The following is a 17,726-nucleotide window of genomic DNA, read 5'->3' as shown; positions in this document are numbered from 1 at the left end:
CTGGCAGGCTGAGATTCTGAAGTGCTGCAGACATAAAAATTTCGGTTACCCACCATTATTCTTCGCTTTCATCTCCTGGCCGTGTGATGTCGAAGACCAAGTGACCTTTTGGTATTTTAGAATAGATTACAGTGAGACTTCCTCTCACTCAGTGATGTGTTTGTGAGTGCACCCATATATACTTTAGTGTTTTTATATCTTCAACGGAGCGTGCATGGGTGCGTGCGATGTGCGTGTGTGAACACATCGACAGTACAAAAACATACAGTATCTATTCCCTATTGGCTATTGCCGTCTTTGACGAGGAAACAAAATGGGAAATGTGAGAGAGAAAGAGAAATCAATGCGGAGTAAGAGCACAAAGAACAGAGCTTGTTGAGATGCAGGATCAGTGCATTTCATGACAGTATTAGTGCAGCAGCATCAGCAGTAGTACTGTAGCACCGCTTTGGTCTTGAGGGTCATATTCTATTCATGACCTTACCCTGAGGCCCAGCCGAAACGCAATGAAGTGATGATGGCTTTTATGCGTTAATGATTCTCTGGGCTAACAAATGGGCATCAGAGGAAAGCAAAACACTTAATGGCACATGTGGCATTCATTAAAGCACTTAAACCCTATATACACATTGTTGACCGGTGTCCCACAGCACACAGCATTACTGTACTTAGTCGTGTCCTTCCCCCACCACCCCCTCTACACCAAATCTCTTCAGCGAAATCAGCGGATCTACAAGTTCACTGCGAGTACGTAAGTCCACTGTTTTCGCCAGAATAGGGATGTGGTTAAAACGGAACGCATTAAACCAATCAGCAACGGTAAACATTGTCATACCCATAGGATTACACCCCAGGGCAGAACCTGAGGTCTTCTGACTTTGGGGCTCCTCACCATCCCCCACACCAATAGATCATATTCACACGGCGGCCATATTGCTATTAATTAATGTAATGCCACCCCGTTGCCACAACGGGGTGGCATTTTCAATGGAAAATTCAAAAATGGCCGCCGTGTGGATATGGTCTATAAGCGGACCCTCTGCGATAGAGCTTTCAGTGTGGCAGCCCCCCCCAACCCTCTGGAACTCTCTCCCCATGGAGATTCGCCAGGCGCCAACATTGGACTCTTTCAAGTCCACACTGAAGAGACATTTGTTCACTCTGGCTTTTTGCAAATTAGTTTGTTTATTTTTGTTAATGAGAGCGTCCTTGGGTTTTTGAAAGGCGCTATATAAATCCAAGTTATTATTATTAATTTCGCACCTCCTGAAAATAAAAAAAGATCTTACATGCTATTGATCATCATACTACCACCTTCCCACTCTTCCCTCGCTGTCTCATTCATCCCCTATTCCCACTATCGTCCGTGTGTGACAGATGTGAGCAATGAGCTTGTTTGATTGCTGTGAAAAGAGAAGGCCCCCCTCCCCATTTGAGGGTGCATATTATGCCTCTGCCTCACCCCAAATCTGATTGCCATGCTTGCGAAATCACCATCGATTTGATTTGCTGGGATTAATTAAGTAGCTTCACAGAAATCCTGCTGTCTGACAGCACTAGCACCACCATCCAATGCTGCCGGCGTTTCACCGCTTAATTGTTGTTTGTGGGGTGCACACATGTGTGTGTGTACGTGTGTGTTTGAGTGATGCGGCCTCTATCAGTGTGTGTGTGTGTGTGTGTGTGTGTGTGTGTGTGTGTGTGTGTGTGTGTGTGTGCGTGTGCTTTGACAAGTTGACGTTCTCTACTGTCTGCCCGCCCCAGCAATTTGCATTTGTCATAATGAATACGCTCATTAACATCTTGCATGCACACAGTCATTAGCGCGTGCACAAATAACACGTACGCACACAAACACATGCACACGTACGCACGGGCGCACGCATGCACGCACGCACGCACGCACGCACGCACGCACGCACACACACACACACACACACACACACACACACACACACACACACACACACACACACACACACACACACACACACACACACACACACACACACACACACACACACACACACACCATCCTGCACTTGCTTGCAGCTCACGTCCATCACTGCCAACACGCTTGTCAACATAATCTAAATTTATTCAGTGGAATGCATGAGCCCCACTCACACACATCAGCGTAAACTTCCATGTAAACAGGGAATTCAGAAATTGTATGCAACGCATGACAGCTTTACCCCATTGGTCAACTGTCTGGATTTGTAAACTTGTCTTATTATATATGAATAATCACTGTCAAGTGCTGTGCAAATCATATGAAATCCAGCCTAAGTAGTTAGTCTGTGTGGAACATGCTTAAAAAATGTCATTTGACTCATGAATGCATGTCGAAGTGTCTATCAAGACTTAGCGTTTACACCACCAGCACACAATTACAAGCACTGCAGTCAGTTACTGTGTGAGCCCATATTTTTTGTCCACATATATGATGTCAATCTTTTGGTAGGATTCCAAGGAGGCCCTTTGAATTGTCTACAGTCGGAGCAGCCGTCAGTTGTTCTCCAAGAAACCCAGGCACAAGCAGCCTGATGTCCACCTCAAGCTAACATGAGTGTGTCACATATAAGCAGTTGATTTGAGACGAGTGAATGCAGATGCATTGTCTGTCTCAGACAGCTAAAACCATCTCAACCCATTTTGATTTATTTTAGCTCAACAATAAACGGTACATGTACTCTGGGTTTCACACATAATACAAACTAGAACTCAACGTATAGATTATGCACACACACATTACTCCCTAAAATAATGCTATTATTACATTATTCCTTTAGCACAGGGGTTCAACGTTTACAGGCCAAGGATCCCCTAGCTGAGAGAGAGATGAACCAGGGACCCCCTGTATATCTTTTGCTGCTCTTTTTTCCCTCTACACCTACAGTATAACTCTTTGCCAAAAATAGCCGATCTACAAGCTCACAACGCCTCGCAGTGCGAGGCGTTGTGAGCTTGTAGATCTGCTATTTTTGGCTAAAGTTCTCCTCAGAAAAAGGGATGCTAGGGTTCAAGAGGTTAATGTAAAAAAAATAAAAATCATATCACACAAAGATTTGGCGGACCCCCTGTAGTAACTCTGAGGACCCCCTAGGGGTCCCGGACCCCCTGTTGAAGACCCCTGCTTTAGCATTTGGTAAATGGTGCATTTGTATAGTGCCTTTCTCCAAAGCGCTTCACAATGTAAATTACAGTACATTCATCCCTTCACACACCAGTGAGAGAAACCACGCTATAGGCATCAACCTGCTCATCAGGAACAGTTAGGGATGGCGCTCGGGTGGCGCCGTGGTAATGTCCCTGCCCACCACCACGGAGGTTGTGGGTTCGAAATCCACCGTGGTGCATCCGGCTTTGTCGAGCGTCTACACGAACACAATGGCCCGTCCCCGTTCGGGGGAGGGAAGCCGGGCGGGGGAGTCATTGCACGTACTCCTACGGGCTGGGGCGGCACCTGTCAGCGGGGAGTGTTGGGCTCTACATCCTCCTGGTGGGGGCTCCTCACTGGTAGGTGAGTCGGTAGGATACGATATCAGTGACAACAAAGAAATGTGTGTGGGGAGGAATCAATTGGCAGACTAAACGACTAAATTGGGGAGAAAAAAGGGTAAAAAACAGTTAGGGGTACATTGTCTTGCTCAAGAACACGTTGACATGCAGCCAGGAAGAGCCGGGGATCAAACGGGGAACCCTCCAAATCCAATACGGACGTTCCACCTATAGCCACTGCCCGCATTTAGCTTATAACAGGATAAACCATGTGAGTTTACATTCTGAACACAAAGGTACAGTCCAATGGTAATACACAGTTGTAAAACGTTAGCATAAGGCAAGCAACACATGTCAGCATATGAGAGACTATGTTACACATCTTAAATATGAACGCTCTCAGGAGAGTGTCACATGTTATTTAAGACAAGTGAATGTAGAATGCAATGTCTCTCACAAAGAGATAAAACTGAATCCGCCTTTTCTCCTGCCACCGTATACGAGATTGACTGTTGTACTGTAAAGTGGTGGTAAATCAGTACTGTAGTGTCACTTAAAGGAGAAATACGCATTGAATGATAGTGACACTATATTGACACAATTGACTAAAATTACAGCTGGGTTAGCAGTTCCATAGTAGAGGGGCCTGAGAGTTGAATGCTCTGCTTCCCATTCTACTTTTGGAGATAATAGAAACCACAAATAAGCCTGCATTGTGGGAGCACAGAATTATAGTAGGGTTTTTGGGTAGAACGAGCTCTTTAAGATATGATGGCACCAGACCATTAAGGGCTTTGAAGGTGAGGAGAAATATGAAAAATGTTATTCTGTATTTTACAGGCAGCCAGTGCAGAGAAGCTAACCTGAAACAAATATTATCTATTTTCCTAGTTCTTGTCAGTACATTCTGGATGAGCGGGAGAGTTTTTAGAGACTTGTTGGGGATACATGATAGTAAGGAAATGCATTAATCCAGCCTGGAGGTGCGTGGGCTAGTTTTTCCTGTATTATTTTTTTAGATGCAACGTTACAAAGGTTAAAAAAAGGCAGTCCTCGGAATGTGTTTTCTTTGTGGAAGTTAAAGGACATATCCTGATCAAAGAAAACTCCCTGATTACAGTGGTGTTGGAGGCCAGTGTAATGCCATTCAGAGTAGGAATATCATTAGATAATTCTGTGTTTCTGTGTTAGGACTAAGCACAATAACTTCAGTTTTGTCTGAGTTTAGTAGCAGAACATTACAGGTCATCCAGGGTCTTTATGTCCTTATGACATGTTTGAAGTTTAGTTAACTGATTGGTTTAGTATAATTGGGTATAATCCGCAATGACTATTTATGGAGTGTTTTCCTAATAACACTTGCTTCCTAATATCACATGCTTGGTCCAAGCATGTGATATTACAGTGTGTGAAAATCCTGCAAATTCTATGTACCATTCTTCAGAGATGTACTTATTAATTGATCATTTTACTGCAGGTTGGTACCGATACTGCAGTACAAGTAAGTCTCCAGTCTGCCGTCTCTTTAATCCTTCCCGCATGGTGTCCTGGCCTCACTATCCTCCGTCTTATCCGGGTAATATTGCTGCCGGCCAGGCCTTTTTTTTTTTTTTTTTACTCGATAATGTCAGGGCCTCTTCTTCTGCCCATCTGATAAGAGACAGAGGGTTGGTGGGTAAAGGAACGCTTTCTCTCTACACCTAAACCTGCAGATGATATAATCTCCCACCACTGCTGACTGAGAAGATAGACAGTGTGCTATAATGGACGTAGAGACACTTAAATACTTCACTCACTTAGGTGTGCGTGTGTGTGTGTGTGTGTGTGTGTGTGTGTGTGTGTGTGTGTGTGTGTGTGTGTGTGCGCGTGCGTGCGTGCGTGCGTGCGTGCGTGCGTGCGTGCGTGCGTGCGTGCGTGGGTGCGTGCGTGCGTGCGAGCGTGTGTGCGAGCGTGTGTGTGTTTGTAAAGAATATACAGGTCTACACGTACATAGATAGACATGCAGACAGTCAGACAGATAGATAGACAGGCTAATCAATAGATGGATAGAAAGAGTGAAGCACCCAATTGGGCCAAAGGGCTGTGAACTGACTGAAAGGCAAACAATACAAATAAATATTAGTATTACTGACAGAATTGGTGGGGGGGGTTGATAATCAACACGTGTAGACAGTACCAGAATATATAAAGTGAAATTGAATAAAGTACCATCGTTAAAAAACAGGTGCCTTTTGGCCTAAGGGTGGCACCATAGGAAAGGACATGGGGTCACCAGTGGGATTAAATATCCAGGGAGCATGAATGTGCTCAGCAAGTTTCATGGTAATCCACCCATTCAATTTTGAGATATCTTGTGTGCAACTGGGAAAAAAGGTAAGTTTCAGCATTTCTGCTTCATCTTGATAGAGACAGTGGACAGAGACAGGGTAAAGGCAGGAGATAGAGGGGGAATGACATGCAACAAAGAGTCTAAGGTCAGATTCGAACCAGAGTCAAACCACGTGAAAATCGGTTGAGAATTCAACAAGTTTAGATTATTTTAATTGTGGTGAGACCGATCCCGCTTCATGGGGAATACATGCATTAAGAGAAACGGCTCTCCCTACAAAATATGATGACGCATCACTCCAATGAACAGCAGCAGCCAATGCGGTATCTACGTTAATCTATGGGTTAAATCCCTGGCTACTTCTGGATGTGTGTAAAGGTGACCTTGAGCAAGATACTGAACCACTAACTGCTCCCTGAGGAGCAGTTAGTGGTTTGGTGCCTTGCATGGTTGTCTCTGATGTCTGTCGGTGTGTGAATGGGTGAATGTAATGCACACTAAAGTTCTGTGGAGAAAGGTGCTATTAAATACACAATTTGACATTTTATTTATGTTGTGTGTACTACCAGCTGAGCCACCGAGGCGCTATGTGCAGTCAGGAGGGGGCATCAACTGGAGAGCATGAAGATGCTCAGTAGATTCCATGGCAATCCAGCCAGTAGTCCTCAAGATATGTTGTTTGGGAAGCTACAGTACATCATATTTTCCAACAACTTGGCTAACTTGGCCATGCCCCTTACTTACAGTAAAGCACTAATAAAACCATGACAAAACACTGACGTCGTTAGCTTGGAATTACTAAGATCACCATCCCACAATCCCCACCGAGGTGTAGGCCTACAATTTTCTGACTCCAACGCATGCCCCAATAGTCTGACAAATGATAGGTTAGTGTGAAGGTTAAGGTTAGGGATATTTTTCTTTTTCGTTCAGAAACCACGACATTCAACGTAGATAGCTTAGCTTAGGTTGAAAAGAGGCGTCGGGCCAAATGAAAATCACTTGGGGCGTGGCCATTGACAATTAAGTCACTGGAAAGACGCATTTGTGAACAAAGTGTTGGACGGACGGACAGACAGAAGGACCACCTGACACTGCCATCCTTAGAACCCTGAAACGTTTGAAAATCCAAAGTACTAATGCACTTTTTCTCTCACGTGCATGCCCAGGCAAGGACTCACATTTCCATTCCTGTCCCTCCCTTCCCACTTCTCCTCCTTTGCGTAACCTAATGTGGCATCTAGAATACGCAGTCTGCATATGTAGAGGCCTATTTGTAATTGCAGGGGCAGTTTGAATGGATGGGAGAGGTAATTTCGCTTGAAAGTCATTTTAACCAGGTCCAAATAGTTGAGAGGGTAACGCAGGCTTTCTTATCGGCTATTCGTCATGCTATTGTTGGAGAGACTCCGGCAAAACACAAAAGGTCATGGCGCGAGCACACATAACTCAGCAAGGAGAGAGAAATACGCCGTGAACAAGCGATGGAAAAAAACAAGCAATGGAAAAGATAAGGATGGAGATTACTGAGCAGGGGGGAGAAGGAGAAAGTAAAGAGAAAGGGCAGGAGACGTGAGTGCAGCATTTGTTGGATTCAGGTGAAGGAAGGTATGAGGGAGGGGGGTACACACGAAAACAAAGACAGACAGAGGAAGATGAAGAAGGTAACATATATACGACAGGTGGTGCCTGCAGCTGTACGACAGTATGGGATTCATTGGCAACAAAACATTTTAGTTTTTGCCTGAGCAGTTTTTTCCTTTCAAACATCTTAAAAATAACATTGAGTTGTATATGTTGCCTTTGTCTATACAATATTTTAAGTTCACAGTAACAAATAACCTACATTTATGTCTATGTACGTAATATTTAAGTATTTAGCCTATTTGTAATTACTATTTCTACATATTCTCCTCCCCTCTTTTATGTTGTATTTTAAAGTGTCTTCCTTTGTTCCTCTGAAATGTTTTGTGAACTTGCTCTGTCGTTTTGCATTGATGTTTTTTAATTGCCTGTACAGCACTTTGGTTCAGCTTGCCTGTTTGTAAACGTGCTATATAAATAAAGCTTGATTTGATTTGATACATGTGCACTTGAATTTGATGAAAAATGACTTGAAGTCAGACTGTATTGTAGGTTAATTCAAATGTTTGGCACAGGACTTTAGTCTATAGTCTGTTCCATGTTCTAAAAAACAAACTCAGTTACCAAGTATGCCATTATCCACTGCCTCTGCTGAGCATTCATTCAGATGTTTACGTTGTTTAAAGACATACCATTTGTTTAAAGAAACACTGCGAATGAGTGGACTTCAATAATGAGCATCCATCTATACACGTCGTAACAGGAGCTCCCGACAGATTCAGCTGCGGAGCTCTGAATCTGTCAGAGATTAAACAGGCAGTGGTGGACAGTAAAGAAGTACATTTTCTTGAAAAAGAAAGAAAATGTAACTTGTCCTTTTGAATACTTTAAGTAGTGTGGTATCTTTTAAAACCACAGACTTACAGGTTTAATTCACTATACTAATTGCCAACAACGCCATATTGTAAAGTTAGTTTGATGTTCCAGAGATGTGAATGGATGTTTGAAGAATGGATTTGAGTCATCACTCCATAGTGAGGTTACTTCTTCCAGTTTATTTCATAGTACAGTACAAACAGCCATCTCCACAGCCTGACGGCTTGGAGTGACACACACACTAAGCTTACATTTTACAGTCTATATTTATGTTAGTGGCCACATACAAAAAGGAGGAGGTACACTTGAAATGTTAATGTCTCTATCGGGAGAGGTGATGGCATCACTCTTTGATCAACTTGCTAATCAATTCGGGTGTGCCAGGAAAGAAGACATGGAGACAGTGTCCTGTGGCTTTGTTCCCTGTGCCCAGGTGAGACAAAAGGCAATGCTAATTTAGCCTACCCCCACACAGCCAGGCTGGAGCCCACAAATGGTCTGAATTCACTCTTCTGTCTGCAGCCCAAAGTAGACCTGCAATCCTATATTAATTCTAATATATGGCTTAAATATGTATCTTAAGTTAAGAAATATACAGCAGTAGTTTTTTTTTAAACATAATACTTATGGATACTTGAGTGTTTTTAAAAGCAAGTACCCAGTACTTATCTCCAGTACAAATTTGACAGAGAACCTAGTTGAGTAATATCTAACCTGGAGCTTCTATAGCCTACTTTGACTTTGAAGTACTGAGGTTGAATTTGTCCACCACTGGTAACAGCGGGAGGTGGAGGTGAAGAAGAGGCCAGAAAGATCAAGGGAGAGATGAAGAAGAGAGAAGAAGGACCCAACAGCAAGTAAGGGGTGAGGGCAAAAGTGGAATGCTCACGGGAAGCAGCATAATGTCAAGCTCCCGCTTTGGCTAATCTCTCGAAGTGTCTGTGGCCATGTAGTGGTTCGGCTGGCTAGCTTCTGTCTCTCCAAGGACCATGGCTCGATTCTCGGCCCTCCGCACCCTTAGGCTCGGCTAATTTCAGCTGAGCGCCTGAGCCTCTGTGATTGATCTGACTCATTACAGGTCTGAATGCCTTTGCTCGCAGAGCACAGTGTGTGTATGTATATATGCGCGTGCGATCACTGCGTGGCCCACTGCTAGAACAGTGCACTCCACACGTTTACAGATGCCCCAGCCTGCATGCATGCTGCTGTACATTTTCAGACAATGTGTACCGTAGCTTATGATTACGTTAATGCCACTCGGTAATTACTAATGATTCAAAATTCAAAAGTCATTTTGCACACAGGCAAGACTCTGAGAAAGTTTTGCTCCAAGCCAACGAGATGGATCATTTGACTTTGTCTGCCCTGATAATATGGTGTCTCGTGTCCCTTTCATCCGTCTTCATAAAGAGTCTGCTGGCTGGCGCCAAAGACACACCTGTATCAGACGTCCTGCCACAAGCGTGATCATTGAGGTTACTCTGAGACACAGCTGGGCCTCTCATACACTCTGGGGCAAACACATCATTTGTTAGGACTCCCCGTGAATTCATTCATTTTCTTTAATTTACTTTACTTTATTATGGATCCCCATTAGCCCTTGCCTAAGCGTGGCTATTCTTCCTGGACTTCTAAGCCCCATTTCAAGACTTAACCTAAAGTAGGCCTTCGGAAAGTGAGGACAGCAAATGGACATTTGGTTCTCACATGATATGAGTGGAAGAGTGAAAGGAAATGCACACAGCACAACAGCACGCACACACGTACACACACACGTGCAAGTTACAGAAGTCATATCAGTATCGCACAACAATTACAGTACTAGGACACGTCTGGTGTTTGTACATGAGCACTCCATCATTATAACCTTATACCTACTTACATGCATATGCATAAACATGCATAAACTGCGTTGACAAAACAGTCCCGGGGGGCCCTTTTGATCTGAAAACCCGCGGAAAAAGGTCTGTCTACGCCACTGCCATTGTTCCAAGTAGAATTGGTCCGATGGCGCACATTATAACTACCCTAATCTCACACTAACCTAACATTTTTCAGACAATTGGTACGTTGGAATGATGGGCCGTCTGATTAATGTGCCGGCCCCTCCGACCAAGCAATCTCATTGGTCCACTATTTAGAACGTGAGCATGACAGCACACCCAGCCGTGCTCATCACTATAAATGTTACTCCGCCGCTGATTAAAAATACTGTACATACTAGAAGCTCCTCCCACTCTGGCATCAGCTGATGGAGGATGCTACCAGTTTAAAATACATGTGAATTTCACAGATAGAAGCTAAATCTGGACATGAATTTTGTTTATTTCTTTATTTTTATTTTTCTGCAGATATGTTGGTTACAACAACATTGAGCTAACAAGGCAGTTTTGTGTTTGTGTGTGGCATTTACTCTGTCTGGGAAATAACGATCTCTAGAAAGCATTAGCTGAAGTTTGCTGGCTGACTCAACAGAGACTAGAAATTGTCTCAGTTAGACCCCATGTATTTTCAGGGAAACAGACATGACACTAGCAATAATCTAGGCCTATATTTCGAGAGCAGATTGCCCCACAACATGAATACATTTTGGTTATGTGTTTTATTTTGTTATTGTTTTTGCAATATTACGCTTGGGTGTGCTTTACTGTCATTATTGGCACTTCAGTGTTGCAAGCACCTCGTTACTGACTACATCACTGACTAATCATGACAGTAAAGCACAGCCTCTCAAGATATTGTTTAATTCCTACATAGCAAAAGTGCATCATCCTCTGTTGGCTGGATTTTCATGTGTTGTGTGTACATACCAGTGGTGTAAAGTAACTAAGTACATTTACAGTACTTAAGTACTGTACTTAAGTACATTTTTTTACTTGAGTATTTCCAATTTCCAATATTTTTACTTCTACTCCACTACATCTTCTGCCGAAAATAGCGCCTCTACGTGCTCACTTATCACGATTCAACATGTTGAGTCCAGGTAGAGACATGGAGCAGACACACTTTGTTCTTTAGTTAAAAGTAAGTCATTTAGCTCAAGCTTTTCGATGACCTTTGACCTTGATCCTGATTCAATTACCCCCAAATTGCGATCAGGTGACCCTATTTTGGGCATGTCATTATAGGCGAAAATGTTCTAAAAACAGTTAGGAAAATTGCCGATCTACAAGCTCACAATGCGTTGCATCGCACAGCATTGTAGGGCTTGTAAATCAGCGATTTTAACTATTCATTGCACAATGAAGTACTGTATATATGGCTTAAGTGGTTAATAGTACTAGAAGCTCGCCCCCGCTACGCGGGGGCTCGCGTCTAGCCCGCGGCCACGCCCACGTTGCGCCCGCGGCCACTTGGCAACTCATATAAGTGGCGTAGCGTCATGAGGGTCAGTGGGGCCGTGGCTCGGTCAGTGAAGACCCTGTAGTGCGGATGATATGTGGCATAGAGGGGCAGATTGTAAATCCCCAGAGGAAACATCCGTGGGCTACCATTGGTTCAGCGATGTGTGCGGTCGCCCTGCGGCCCCTCCGCCTCCACCAATGTGCAGTATTGAGAGCCCTGACGTCACAACAATTGGAGCGATGGGCACTGCACTGTGGTTGGTTAGGGTACACCTAGGGCCCAGGTAGAACCCAGTTAAAGCCTGCATGGGCAAACCCAGTTAGGACCCGCCTTGGTCCCACATAAACATGGCTAGTTGGGGCCCACCTAAGGGCCAGGTAGAAGCTACTTATAGCCTGCATGGGCATCGCAGTTGGGACTGAAGTGGATGCCGCTGACATTGCTGACATGGGGTCCATATGGTTTAGCCCACCTTGAAACCATATGGGAACTACGCTGGCATGCTGGCTGTAATGCAAACGCTGCATCATACCTGCAGTGTGTAGTTTGATGTTGTGTGTGTAGCAGATATACCTGCAGTGTGTAGATCAATGTCCATATGAAAGTCAATGCCCAGCAGTGTTTTTTTCCCCAGCAGAGTTTCTAGTGTCTCTGTGTCTCTCTGGAAGAGGTTGCACATGAACTCTGCAGCCGCACTGAGGCGCTCCAACACAAACACTCTGACATTAAGCTGCTTCACACAACAAACATCAGCACCACGCTGCTGTTTGTCCAAAAGACACAATATCTCCTCTCCCACCGACGTCATGTGTTCATTTATCGACAGCCGTACAGACTCCTTTTGACACATTTTACCTCGTTTATCCAGCTCTCACTGACTCTCCACATCGGGCTGTTATTTTGCTGCGATCAAGTCAACGATGTGAGAGATTAGCTATCACAGACGGACGGACAGGGGGTGAAACATAGTCTTGCGCCATGCCTTTCGGCCTGGCGGAGACAATAAAAAAACGAAAGTAAAGGAAATGGCCATTTCTGCAACAGAAGTAGTCAACAAACTATACTATGAAAACATGGGCCACATTGGCAAAGAATGTAAGAAAGAGGCAATCATGTAGAAAATAGCCGATCTACAAGCTTACAAAGCCTCTCAACGTGAGGCGTTTCGAGCTTGTAGATCGGGGTGAAAGGGTTGATAAGCACTGCTCTAATCGGAGCGAAATTTTCTGAAATTACTACATGACCATAATGCAGCCTAACATGCGTTGCACGGGGCGGTCCTGCCATTACGTTAGTTACTGTAGTTGCTGTGGAGCTACATAGTTCTCCAGAAGACACACACAAACATACACCATCTACAATGGACGAACTGAGCAGCAATATTGACATTCACCACACGAACGTGCATTGTTGACAAAGTGATTGCACAGCCGCTGCAGGCATGACAACCACGTTAGCGTTAGCGACATGGCAGCTATCACAGCGCCCTGTCCGTCGTGCTGCAACTGCCTGTAATGGCTACAGCAGTAACAGCAAGCTGTCTGCGATGCCATTGTCTGGAGACTGCTCTTAGCGTGACACGACCAATGAGAGTGAGCGCTGTAGTTGTTGCTAAGATACGGTGGCGTCTCTGGCCCATAGCTTGTAGATCTCTCACACATGATTGGCGTAGGCTGCGTTGCCAGGTCTGACTTTGTGTCTAAGCAATGGTCGGCTTATTTTTGCGCGCCTTTGGGCTCGTTTGCATTGTGCGCACGGCAGCGCTTGTTTAGCGTACGTCAGCGCGACGTGGCAACGGACGTGGCAACGTGAAAGGTGATTGGCTGGTGAAAAGAAACACCCGGACGTGAATTTTGTGTTGGCGAAGTGATTTGCATAAGTATTGGAGCATAATGCGTTTGATATTAATTGTACATCCTGCAAGTACAGTGATGGGATGCGAAGCAGCTGGTGTCACAGGCAGAATATTGAGGAATTTTGGGGGGAAATGTGGAGTTAGTTGGGCCATGTGTCTGCTTGGCAATTGAGCACATACACTCGTGTACACTCCATGACTGTGGCCGTCAATTATGGTAGCAAGATGTACTGCCTCTATGAGTGTGTTTGCATATATGGTAGCCACTGATCTCTCCTCACTACTTTAGCAGTACACATACAAACGTACTGTACAAGGCGCACGCACGCACGCACGCACGCACGCACGCACGTACGCACGCACGCACGCACGCACGCACGCACGCACACACACGCACACGCACACGCACACGCACACGCACACAGTAGTATGGCAAATTGCGTGTGAACGAGCATGCACCGTTGCAGAGACCCCCTATGGCCCCACTCTGCCAGAATCTAATATCCATGTCAGTCATGCTTTTCTGAAAGTCAGCCACCCCACGGCAAGGCCACACTCTCCCACACGCACACACAATGTACAATGACAAATTTCATAACAACAACAAAACACACACACACACACACACACACACACACACACACACACACACGTGTGTGTGTTAGGCATTCTATGGATAATAAGGGGATAACCTAGAACAAATTGCAACAGAAACTCTTTCAACTATTTTTGTTTCATAAATATGTCAGTAATGACATATCAAAGTCCTAAGAAATCCCAGTGGTGGAACATATTGAAAAATGCTGAAATAGGTGATGTCACAATTTCCCATTGATGCCCATGTTAAAAAATGATTTAAGCATCTTTTCTTGTCTAATTTCCACACACATGGTTCAGTACAGTCCACAACTAGAAAAAGTGCTCCTCGGAGCACAGGTCTCCGCCAGGTCAGGTAGGCTACTGTGGCCTCCTGGTGGCGCTATAATAGGCCAACGTGAAAAGGGTGCCATTTCTTCTTAGGCCTTGCACGACAATCGGACACTGACTGCATTCATGATTTGAGGCATTTTGTCAAAAACATGTGTTTTGCTGAATTAGACCTGTTGGTGGCGCTATAACAGGCCAATGTTAAAAGGGTGGCATTTGTTCCTCAACATAGTGTGAATGTGCGTGCAAAGTTTGAGCGCAATTGGACGGTGCGTTCATGATTTGCAGAATTTTGTTCAAAACAAGCCAATAATGCAAACTTTAGATGTCAATCTTAGCCAATCAGTATGGAGTATGAAAAATCAAACACATCCGTCGTGATCACATGACTATAGAGATCATGTGTACCGATTTGCGTGAAATTTGGATACAATTGGAAGGAGTAGTATAAAAAAATGTGTTTTACACAAGTCGGCCTCCTGGTGGCGCTATAAAAGGCAGATGTGAAAAATGCAGGGCAAAGGTTTTTCCTTGACCTATAGGGAGTGTGCATACAAAGTTTTACACAGATCGGTGCAATTATAGGTAAAAACACGAATCGGCCTGTTATAGCGCCACCATGAGGCTGATTTAAAAATGTTCAAATGGTAGTTCTTCCTCGGCCTAATGGGAATGTGCTTGCAAAATTTCTCGGAAAGTGCATGCTGTGTTCATGATTTGAGGCATTTTGTTCAAAACGGAGCACTCCTGCAAACTTTGGAAGACATTTTTAGCCAATCAGGATGGAATATGAGAAATCTGAAAGACCCGTTTCGTTTAATGACTGTAGAGATACTGTGTACCGATTTGTGGGATTTTTGGACAAAATCTGTAGGAGTACTGTCAAAAAATGTGTTTTGCACAAATCGGCCTCCTGGTGGCGCTATAACAGGCCCCTGTGAAAAATTTGGGGCAGAGGTTCTGCTCTGGTATCCAGGGACTGTGTGTGCACAGTTTGGCTGCGAGCAAGCCAACGGTGCCGGAGATTAGCTGTACACAGACAGATCGAATGACGGACGGACACACGGACGGACACACGGACACACGGACGGACGGACAGGGGGTAAAACATACTCTCTCGCCATGCCTTTCGGCCTGGCGGAGACAATCAACCAGAAACTGTGTTGGATGGAGTAAATCTTAACCCTTCAAGTGCCATTTCAGTTTCATGTACATCATTATGTGAAGTACTGTTCATGCGATTTTGTTGATGGAAAGCACTGCATTTTCTGTATGAAAGTATCATTATCTTCATTTTTATTAATATTTTATCAGACCATTTTGTTTTAGTGTAACTGTGTGGAATAAATGTACTGTGGACCACATCCAATACGTCCAATGGTGGCACCATGACTCAAGCTACTCAAGAGGATCTGATGTATTGTCAGATGTCCAGCTTAACATCACGTAACATCACCTCGTCTCTGGTCCTATGTCGAAGAAGTAGGCTTATGCAGGTGGTCCGTATATGGAAACGGGGTAATTATTTGTTTAGCAGTCTGCTCATCCTCGCCTCACTGCCATTCTGCATGCGCTGTTTGCCAAGCCCCACTTCTTCATTGATGATTTTGAATTATTCAACCCCAGTGGGTAGGTGGTTCAGGAGGGTCCATTGCCTTCAACTGTCATCCCCTGGGTCCCGGATGTAGGGATGGATTTATGTGGGCCCGGCCGTCTCCCACTCCTGCTTCCAAGATCTCATCAGCCATGCATTGATAGACAGGTCCTCAGGGATAGGAGGGAGCATCTCGTGTGCTGCCTTATTGAAGGGATGGCGGGACTTTGTGGTGTCGTTGTGGTGTCATCATGCAGGATGTGCCAGTCATGTTTCTGGGCTTTCCTTGCCAGGGCGAGGGTAGCAGCCTCCCGTCGATGGCTGGCCCGGGTCATCCCGCGAAGACTGGCAGGTTGAACACAGGGGTGGGCTTCAGGCAACCAGCTATGATGCGGAGGGAGCTGTTGATGGCAACGTGAACCTGCATGGGGGCGCTGCATTTGGCTGCAGAGAAGACCCAGGGCTTGTGTGGATATTTGTAGCGTCTTGGCGGTGACTCGCCAGGTCATGCTAGTGAGACCCTTGATGACACCTTGGGCTTAACTTCTTCTAAGTGTTGCTTGAAGGACAGTGTCCTATCTAGGTGTACGCTGAGGTGGGGCTTGCTCGAATTCCAGGTGCTTGCTGTCAACGGACATGTTCGATTTTGCCAATGCTGCAGCTACAGATGTCACCTCCGGAGGTAGGCTTCGAGTGTCCTTGAACAGGACCCCTCTGGCCTCTCTTTTCAACTACCAAGGGTAATTCAGAACACTGGTTCCCAAACGTTTTAAGCTTGAGACCCAAAAGAAACATTTGATGTCTCCCCAGGACCCAAACTAGTGAAAATAGCAGATCTAAAAGCTCACAACGCATTGCATCGCGGCACGTTGTGAGCTTCAATGTAGATCTGCTATTTTCACTACTTCTTATTTTTATTTTTTTTTGATATCCAGAACCTGTGAAATGCGGTTCAGTAGTGGAAAAGAAAAGGAGGTGCCAAGACTACTTGCCTCGACTGGGCAGTAACCCTTCAGAACGGAGCTACAAGGGGTAGGGGTTGAAATGGTATACCAACTTCAACTTCACCATTCGTCATGTCATCAGTATGAGGACAACATTAATATGTATCAAGGTCAAGCAGAATCTGCTATTAATGCACATAAAACAAGATTTCAGTCAATCTGTTTGAACCTGAGATAGCGTTATCATTTCAAAGCTGCACTTTCAAGATACAAAAAATGTTGTTGAAGAAAACGACAAATATGTACATTGTATGTGCACATAAAATAAGTAAATGGAGCTCTCTGGAGTTCACAATGGAAGGCAGCTCAACTCCTGTACTGAAAAGGAGTGGAATAAGAAAGAGAGAGAAGACAAGGGGCACAGACAGACAGACAGACAGACAGACAGACAGACAGACAGACAGACAGACAGACAGACAGAGATCACATGGGAAACGTGCACACCTTTACAGGCATGTGAGGTGGGCTGGGTTTATATGATCAAAGGGAATCATAAAGTGACAAACGTGCTTGCGTGCGCGCGCACACACACACACACACACACACACACACACACACACACACACACACACACACACACACACACACACACACACACACACACACACACACACACACACACACACACGACAGCCTACCAACCCCCTAGTTAAAAAAATAGATGGTGACAGGACCATGACAATGGCAGAAGGGGAAAAAGATAATTCCATA

The 17,726-nt window shown here is 44.8% G+C and overlaps 1 protein-coding gene across 1 annotated transcript in view; it reads right to left on the bottom strand.

Moving 5' to 3' along the window:
• The window catches only part of trappc3 (trafficking protein particle complex subunit 3), a 787,905-nt gene that overhangs the window by 196,534 nt on the left and 573,645 nt on the right, over nt 1-17,726 (bottom strand). The window lies entirely within an intron of this gene.

Source organism: Gymnoscopelus microlampas (assembly GCF_963454915.1).
Source record: "Gymnoscopelus microlampas genome assembly, chromosome: 15".
NCBI lineage: Eukaryota > Metazoa > Chordata > Actinopteri > Myctophiformes > Myctophidae > Gymnoscopelus > Gymnoscopelus microlampas.
This window is presented reverse-complemented; position numbering and strand designations above follow the sequence as displayed.